We start from the raw sequence: 8367 nt of genomic DNA, 5'->3' as shown, positions 1-8367 counted from the left end.
TTGGCTTTTGATTTTAATTTAACTCTTTATCTTGATGATACTACACATGAGGCGCCCCTCTGTTCCTTTTATATATTTTGTCAGAATTGTGATGTCATTATTTTGAAGGGCCTCTCTTCAGTATGCTTTGCCCTTGCGTTGTCTCAGACCTGTTTGTGAGAGCTCCTGTATATTACCTGGCTGTCTGACATCCCTCCTGGTTCCTGATCCCTGGCTTGTTCCTGACTCTGCTGTTCTCTTGTTCCTGATTCCGGCTCATCTGACTACCAGCTCTGGTTTTGATTCCTGGCTTGTTATTTGACTTGTGGACATTTTATTATTTTTTGCTATTAATAAAGGTGTGATTATTTTTGCACTTCTCGTCTCAGTCTTATTCCTGGCACCCTGACATTACGCAAGGGCCATAAATCCTGATGATGCTAATAATCCACCTTTATCTGCCATAATTTCCAGGATGGATGAACAGGATCACAGCTTGGATCAATTTGAACTAGCCCTGCAAACTCTGCTGACTCGCACTGCACATTTGGACCAAAGTGCCCCGCAAGTTATGGCTGCTCCTGTTTCCACTGCTGCTAGTCCTACCAGGAGCATGTCCGGTTCTGCACCTCTACCTCAGCAGTATGGAGGCGATCCTAATCAGTGCAGAGGGTTTTTGAACCAGGTGGGCATTTACTTTGAGATGTTACCTCAGGCGTTTCCCTCTGACAGAGCTAAGGTGGGATTTCTCATTATTATTATCGGTTATTTGTAGAGCGCCAACAGATTCCGCAGATTCAACAGATTCTAATCTTGTTACACTCTGACACAGCTCTTGTCTGGGCTAATCCCTTGTGGGAGACTATTAAACCTGTGATTTCTAATTACCCTGAATTTGTGGCCTCCTTTCGAAGGGTATTTGATGTTCCGGCTCCCTCCTCCTCTGCTGCTAAACGACTCATGTCCATTCAGCAAGGTACAAGATATGTTGCTCAGTATGCCATTGAGTTCCGTACACTTGCCGCAGAGGTAGGTTGAACAATGTAGCCCTTGTTGCCGCCTTCTTTCATGGGCTCTCTGATTGCGATTAAAGACGAAGTTGCTTCCAGAGATTTACCAGAAGATCTCAAGGCATTGGTGTCTTTTTGATCCTAATTGACATCAGACTAAGTGAGAGGCTCTCTTTCAAGGAGCGCTTGCGGAAGCCTCCTGTTCCTACGCGTTCGTTCCCACCCATGCCTCCCTCTCCTCCCATGCCTCCTGGTCCCGAGTCACCAGGTACTGCTGAGCCGATGCAGTTGGGATTCACGCGTCTCTCCGCGATGGAGAGGGCCTTTAGGTGGAGGGAGGGGCTCTGCCTCTATTGTGGGTTACAGGGCCACCTTTTGAAGTCTTGTCCTACACGGCCGGGAAACGCTCACACCTAAGGTCCTGTCGGGGGCAGACCTTGGGTGGTTTATCCTTGTCCCCGGAACCGCTTAAGGAGAAACCTTTGGTCATGGTTGTCCTTTCCTGGGTGGACTCCTCCATAGTCACCCAGGCTCTTGTTGACTCCGGTGCTGCGGGCTTTTTCATTGACAGTGCTTTTGTATCAAAGCACTCCATTCCTGTTTTGCCTCAGTCCGTTCTGCTTGCTATTGATACCATTGATGGCAGGCCCCTTCAGCCTGCACTCGTTACTCACGAAACTGCTCCGGTATCCATGGCTGTTGGGGCTCTCCATTTTGAAACCCTCCAGTTCCTGGTGATAAACTCTCTCCGCATTTTCCGGTTGTTCTGGGTTATCCCTGGCTCCAAAAGCACAATCCTAGTATCGACTGGCGCAGGTCCAAAATTTTGTCGTGCTCTCCGCAATGTATTTCCATTTGTCTTCGGAAACCAGTTAAACTCTTGTGCACTTCTTCGGTATCTCAATTGCCAGAGGAGTACCGAGAGTTCCTAGACGTTTTTGACAAGGTGCGTGCCGGTACATTGCCTCCTCACCGGTCTTACGAGTGTGCCATAGACCTGCAACCCAGAGCCATTCCTCCTCAGGGCCAGGTTTACCCTCTGTCTGTTGCGGAGAATTGTGCTATGGAGGAGTATGTTGCCGATGCTCTGTCACGGGGGATCATCTGCAAATCCTGCTCTCCTGCAGGGGCTGGCTTCTTTGTGAAGAAAAAGGGTGGCGAGTTAAAACCATGCATCGATTATTGGGTCTTAATCATCTTACCATTAAGAATGCTTACCCTATTCCGCTCATTACGGAACTCTTTGACCGCCTCAAGGGAGCTACGGTCTTTACTAAACTAGATTTGAGAGGAGCGTACAATCCTCATACACTCACCCACACTTGAGGCTCATCGTTCTGATGTTACTTGGGTTCTTCAGAGACTACGTGAAAACGGCCTGTTTTTTAAACTCGAGAAATGTGAGTTCCATCAGACTCAAGTAACCTTCCTAGGTTATGTTATCTCCGTTGCAGGGTTCTCCATGGATCCTGACAAGTTATCTGCAGTTCTGTAGTGGCCTCGTCCAGTTGGTCTTCGGTCTATTCAACGTTTTTTGGGGTTCGCCAATTACTATAGAAAGTTTATTAAAAACTTTTCTTCCTTGGTCAAACCTATCACAGACATGACCTGTAAAGATAATGATCCACTCCATTGGTCACCTACTGCCATTAAGGCCTTTGATAGTCTTAAGACTGCCTTTGCTGCCGCTCCAGTTCTGGTTCATCCTAACCCTGTCCTGCCTTTCGTTCTTGAGGTCGATGCCTCTGAGAGTAGAGTAGGTGCCCTCTTGTCTCAACATCCTACGCCTGGCGGTTCCTTGCATCCGTGTGGTTTCTTCTCTAAGAAATTGTTTCCAGCGGAGTGCAATTATGAAATTGGCATCAGGGAATTACTGGCCATAATTTTGGCACTTAAGGAATGGAGGCATCATCTCGAGGGTACTAGCGTGCCAGTGCTCATTCTTACTGACCACAATAATTTAACTTATCTATCTGAAGCAAAACGTTTGTCACCCCGTCAGGCCAGATGGGCGCTATTTTTGTCTTGGTTTAATTATGTGGTCTCCTGCCTGCCTGTTAGTAAGAATGTTAGGGCTGATGCCCTCTCTCGACAATTTTACCCCCTGTCCAAGGAGGAGTCGGTACCTACTCCAGTTATACCCCCTGACCATATTTTGGCTACCATACGTACTAATTTGACTTCTCCCTTGGGGGAGGAGATCCTGGCTGCACAAACCAACGCACCTCCTGAGAAACTTAGTGGTAAGTGTTTTGTTCCTGAGAATCTTCGAACTAAACTTTTGCACACTTACCACTATCCTAAAGCCGCAGGTCACCCAGGCAAGAACCAAATGATTTGGTCTGTTACTCGACAGTTCTGGTGGCCAGGTCTTTGTTCTGATGTTGCTGCGTATGTTGCCTCCTGCTCAGTTTGTGCACAGAATAAGACTCCTTGACGTCTTCCTGTGGGTCTTCTTCAACCTATTGCTAATGATGAGCGTCCTTGGACACATCTTTCCATGGACTTCATTATCAAGCTCCCTGTTTCCAATGGAAATATTGTTATCCTTATGGTGGTTGACCGTTTTTCTAAAATGTCACATTGCATTCCCTTGAAGAAGTTGCCTACCGCTCAGGAGCTTGCTTCAATTTTTGCCCGGGAGGTCTTCAGTTTACATGGGTTACCCAAGGAGATAGTGTCGGACCGGGGTAGCCAGTTTGTCTCCAGATTTTGACGTTCCTTTTGTGCTCAAATTGGGATCCAGCCTTCCTTCTCCTCGGCATTTCACCCTCAATCCAATGGGGCTACGGAACGGTCTAATCAAGCTCTGGAACAGTTCCTCCGTTGCTATGTCTCAGATCACCAAAATAACTGGTCTGAACTGTTACCTTGGGCAGAGTTTGCTCGTAATAGTGCTATTAATGCTTCCTCCAAGTTATCCCCGTTCATGGCGAATTATGGGTTTCAACCATCCTTGTCCGATTCATTCATGTCTCAAGGTATTCCGGCTTTGGAGGAACATCTCCGGCAACTCCGTTCCACGTGGGTGCAGATTCAGGATTGCCTTCATCGTTCTATGCAGCACCAAAAGTTCCAGGCTGATTGTAGGCGTCTGCCCGCGCCTTCCTACCAGGTTGGTGAGAGAGTTTGGCTGTCCTTCCTCAACTAGAATCTTCGTGTGCCTTCCAATAAATTGGCTCCCCGTTATGTTGGTCCTTTTCGAATACTCCGACGGGTCAATCCTATGGCCTACGCTCATGACCTTCCTCCTGCAATGCTCATATCCAATGTTTTTCATGTCTCCCTCTTGAAACCATTGGTTTGTAATCAGTTTACCACTGTGTTGCCTCGTCCCCGTTTTGTTTGCCATGTGCTGCTGGCAGCCATTTTACTCACCTCTCTTGCTGACTCTGGTGCATACTGTGTGAAGCTGCTCATTTCCTGCACTTCCTTTTATGGCCAGACTGGTGTACATCATCCGTGTGAGACAGGATGCAGTCTCAGAATTGTGATGTCATCACTTATTATTTAAAGGGCCTCTGCTCAGTATGCTTTGCCCTTGCGTTGTCTCAGACCTGTTTGTGAGAGCTCCTGTGTACTACCTGGCTGTCTGACATCCCTCCTGGTTCCTGATCCCTGGCTTGTTCCTGACTCTGCTGTTCTCCTTGTTCCTGATTCTGGCTCGTCTGACTACTCGCTTTGGCTCCTGACTCGGCTCGTCTGACTACCAGCTCTGGTTTTAATTCCTGGCTTGTTATTTGACTTGTGAACATTTTATTAGTTTTTGCTATTAAAGGGACATTAAACACTTTGAGATGGTAATATAAAATGATAAATTGTATATAATAAAACAACTCTGCGATATACTTTTATTATTTATTTTGTCCTCTTTGCCTGTAATTCCATTCTGAAATTGTTAGCTTTTCAGTTCCTGTTAGAAATGGAAGTGCAGAACACTGTTAAATCCAGCACAACCATTGGCTGCACACTCTAGTGACCTATTTATAACTGACCCTAATTGGCCACAGCAGAGAAGGTAACACAAGTTACAACATGGCAGCTCCCAGTGTTTTATAGACACTAAAACTTTACACTTATTTTGTCACTTTTTAAACAACTAATGAAACTTTAAAAAATACATCTACATGTTAGTCATGGACTAATCTTTTCTTTGAATGCATCATTCTATCTAGCATGTATTTAGTGTTTAATGCCCCTTTAATAAAGGTGTGATTATTTTTGCACTTCTCGTCTCAGTCTGATTCCTGGCACCCTGAAAAAAGGAACTTTCAATATATCAGTTTAGCTGGTTTGGGAGCGTGCTATGTGCACTAGGGGGCCCATTTATCAAGCTCCAAATGGAGCTTGAGGGCCCAGTGTTTCTGGTGAGCCTGCAGGCTCGCCAGAAACACCAGTTATGAAGCAGCGGTCTAAAGACCGCTGTTCCATAACCTGCCCGCCTGCTCTGAGCAGGCGGACAGACATTGCTGCAATTCAACCCGATCGAGTACGATCGGGTTGATTGACACCCCCTGCTCGCGGCCGATTGGCCGTGAATCTGCAGAGGGCGGCGTTGCACCAGCAGCTCACAAGAGCTGCTGGTGCAGTGCTGAATATGGAGAGCCTATTGCTCTCCGCATTCAGCGAGGTCTGTCGGACCTGATCTGCACTGTCGGATCAGGTCCGACAGACCTTTGTTAAATAAGCCCCTGTAGTACCGCAAGTACTATCCTAGTAACCCCTAAACCACCACATACCCACCGTCCTATCAACCCCTAAACCACCACATACCCACCGCAAGTACTATCCTATCAACCCCTAAACCACCACATACCCACAGCAAGTACTATCCTATCAACCCCTAAACCACCACATACCCACCGCAAGTACTATCCTATCAACCCCTAAACCACCACATACCCACAGCAAGTACTATCCTATCAACCCCTAAACCACCACATACCCACCGCAAGTACTATCCTATCAACCCCTAAACCACCACATACCCACCGCAAATATTTATCTAGACTATTAACCCCTATACTGCTACATACCCACAGCAAGCACTATCCTATTAGCCCCTTAACCACCACATACCCACCGCAAATATTTATCTAGACTATTAACCCCTATACTGCTAGATACCTACCGCAAGTACTATCCTATTAACCCCTAAACCACCACATACCCACTGCAAGTACTATCCTATCAACCGCTAAACCACCACATACCCACCGCAAGTACTATCCTATCAACCCCTAAACCACCACATACCCACCGTAAGTATTTATCTAGACTATTAACCCCTATACCGCTACATACCGCAAGTACTATCATATTAACCCCTAAACCACCACATACCCACCGCAAGTACTATCCTATCAACCCCTAAACCACCACATACCCACTGCAAGTATTTATCTAGACTATTAACCCCTATAGTGCTACATACCCACAGCAAGTACTATCCTATTAACCCCTAAACCACCACATACCCACCGCAAGTACTATCCTATCAACCCCTAAACCACCACATACCCACCGCAAGTACTATCCTATCAACCCCTAAACCACCACATACCCCCCGCAAATATTTATCTAGACTATTAACCCCTATACTGCTACATACCCACAGCAAGTACTATCGTATTAACCCCTAAACCACCACATACCCAAGTAAGTATTTATCTAGACTATTAACCCCTATACCGCTACATACCTTCCGCAAGTACTATCCTATTAACCCCTAAACCACCACATACCCACCGTAAGTATCTAAACTATTAATCAATATGTCGCTACTTACCCACCGCAAGTACTATCCTATTAACCCCTAAACCACCACATACCCACCGCACATATTTATCTAGACTATTAACCCCTATACTGCTACTTACCCACAGCAAGTACTATCCTATTAACCCCTAAACCACCACATACCCACCGTAAGTATTCATCTAGACTATTAACCCCTATACTGCTACATACCTACCGCAAGTACTATCCTATTAACCCCTAAACCACCACATACCCACGGCAAATATTTATCTAGACTATTAACCCCTATACTGCTACATACCTACCGCAAGTACTATCCTATTAACCCCTAAACCACCACATACCCACCGTAAGTATCTAAACTATTAATCCCTATGTCGCTACTTACCCACCGCAAGTACTATCCTATTAACCCCTAAACCACCACATACCCACCGCAAATATTTATCTAGTCTATTAACCCCTATACTGCTACATACCCACAGCAAGTACTATCCTATTAACCCCTTAACCACCACATACCCACCGCAAATATTTATCTAGACTATTAACCCCTATACTGCTACATACCCACAACAAGTACTATCCTATTAACCCCTAAACCACCACATACCCACAGCAAATATTTATCTAGACTATTAACCCCTATACTGCTACATACCGAACGCAAGTACTATCCTATTAACCCCTAAACCACCACATACCCACCGCAAATATTTATCTAGACTATTAACCCCTATACTGCTACATACCCACAGCAAGTTAATAACTTGCAAGTTAGTACCGAGCCGCTCATAACGCAAAACTCGTAATCTAGCCGTAAATTAGCCACACATAAAGGATATAGCTTTTTAAACCTAGAAGAAGGGTTAAAAGAAGCACCAAGTTTAGGACATTCCTTAGTAATCAAATGAGAGATAGCATCTGGAATAGGGAAAACTTCAGGAGTAACCTCAGAAGTTTTAAAAACAGAATTCAAACGTTTGCTATTCTGGTTATCAAGAGGACTAGATTCTGCAATACCCAAAGTAAACAATACTTACTTTAATAAAGAACAAATATATTCAATCTTAAAAAGAAAGCTTGATTTATCAATTTCAGACTTTGAAGTAGGATCCTCTGAGCCAGAGAAATCCTCATCAGCAGAAGATACTTCTCATCAGCAGAAGATACTTCAGTATGCTGAGATCAATACAGGCTTCATCAGATTTATTAGAAGTAAGAGAGACCTTTTATGTTTATTTGAAGCGGAATAGCAGTCATAGCCTTCTCTATGGCTGCAGCAATATAATCTTTAATATCTACAGGAATATAATGTGCATTAGACTGTGAAGGTTTAACAGTAGATGTACTTGTACTTATAGAAACATTATCAGCATGTAATAGTTTTTCATAACAAGTGCCACATAATTGAGCTGAAGAAATAAGATCAGGGGGTCGATCCGATAAAAATCGTCGCCCGCAAAAGTCGGCGACGCCAATATTTGCGCGGGTTTGGTATCCTATATACGGCGTAACCTAGAAGTTACGCGCGTATATTTCTGCCGTCGCCCGTAGTTTTTTGGGCCATAGGCAGGTATACCAAACCTGCGCAATTTGGTATCCAATATACAGCGTA

The sequence above is a fragment of the Bombina bombina genome, chromosome 7 (genome assembly GCF_027579735.1).
Source record: "Bombina bombina isolate aBomBom1 chromosome 7, aBomBom1.pri, whole genome shotgun sequence".
In the NCBI taxonomy this organism is placed as follows: Eukaryota; Metazoa; Chordata; class Amphibia; order Anura; family Bombinatoridae; genus Bombina; species Bombina bombina.
Note: the sequence above shows the minus strand (reverse complement) of the source record.